At 42.5% G+C, this 1,253-nt stretch overlaps 1 protein-coding gene across 1 annotated transcript in view; it reads right to left on the bottom strand.

Annotated features, from left to right (window-relative positions):
• Akr1a1 (aldo-keto reductase family 1 member A1) overlaps positions 1 to 1,253 on the bottom strand; it is a 34,297-nt gene that overhangs the window by 15,909 nt on the left and 17,135 nt on the right. The gene's annotated exons all lie outside the window — the stretch shown is intronic.

Below are 1,253 nucleotides of genomic sequence, written 5' to 3'. Positions count from 1 at the left end.
GGAGGGAGGGAGGGAGGGAGGGAGGGAGGGAGGGAGGGAGGGGGACTAGCTTATAAAGGAAAAAAACACAATGGGCTCATAAGTAGGTAAGGGAGGGCTATAGAGTGGTCGACCCTTTTCCAAAATTTTTTAGTAGTTTGGACATAACAATTCAAGCTGCCTTCTACCTTGCTTGGCTGAGTGAAGGCTGCAATTGGGGAATTTCCAATAATCATCATCATCATCCTCAGAACATATGGTCAATTTGATCTTGCTCTGAGCCAAATTAATTTTGTGTGCATGTCTACAATCAAACTACTTTTGTGTCAGCAATATGGAATGGCCAACAGACATGAAACAAAAGAATTACAGCTAAGTTAGAGGTGATTTTAAGCCAGGAAGCAGGCTTCTACATGTGGACCAGACTTCTAATAGTCTCAGTACTCTAGCTGTCCTGGAACTCACTATGTAGACCAGGTTGGCCTCCAAATGATAGTAATCTGTCTGCCTCTGCCTCCCAAGTGCTAAAATTAAAGACATGCATTACCACACTCAGCTCTTTTTCTTTTCTTTTTAAAAAATTATTTTATTACCAGGTGATGGTGGTACATGCCATTAATCCTAGCACTCAGGAGGCAGAGGCTGTTAGATCTCTAAATTCAAGGCCAGCTTGTTATATAGAGTAAACCCTGTCTCAAAAAAAATTATTTTTATTTGTATGTGTGTGTGCCTAGGTATATGTCTGTGTACCACATGCATGCAGGAGTTTGAGGAGGTCAGAAATGACCTAGACCTGCAGGTCATTCTTCAGTGACAGAGTGCTGAGAGAAAGGACCAGGAGATCAGAAGATAAGCAGAAAGGAAAAGTCTGAGATGGGGAGGTCTTTCACAAACTATGTCTGTTAAGATGTACAGCATCATATATACTATTTCCAGGGGAGAAATGGAACACAGCAGAAACTGTCATACAATGGGACTAAATCAGAGAAAAGCTAATCAAACAATGTTGCTTAAGGGGAACACAGGGTATCTCAAAAACATTACAGACCAAGCTCTCCGTAGCCTTTGGACTGATAACTAAAGCCCCATTTGTGGGAAGAGTTGGATTCTTAGGATCTGAAGCAGAAGCTACCCCAAACCCTGGCTTCAGGCCATTTGGCCTTGCCAAGCATATTCCTGGTTTGAGAAGGAGTTGTGCTACATCCACAGGGGGCAAAAGAATAGAAACTACATCAGAGACATTTCTGCGAGGGCTGGTCAGGTAGTGTTTCAAT

This window comes from Grammomys surdaster, unplaced genomic scaffold (assembly GCF_004785775.1).
Source record: "Grammomys surdaster isolate TR1022 unplaced genomic scaffold, NIH_TR_1.0 100, whole genome shotgun sequence".
Classification (NCBI taxonomy): domain Eukaryota; kingdom Metazoa; phylum Chordata; class Mammalia; order Rodentia; family Muridae; genus Grammomys; species Grammomys surdaster.
Note: the sequence above shows the minus strand (reverse complement) of the source record. Positions and strands in the feature narration are given on the sequence as shown.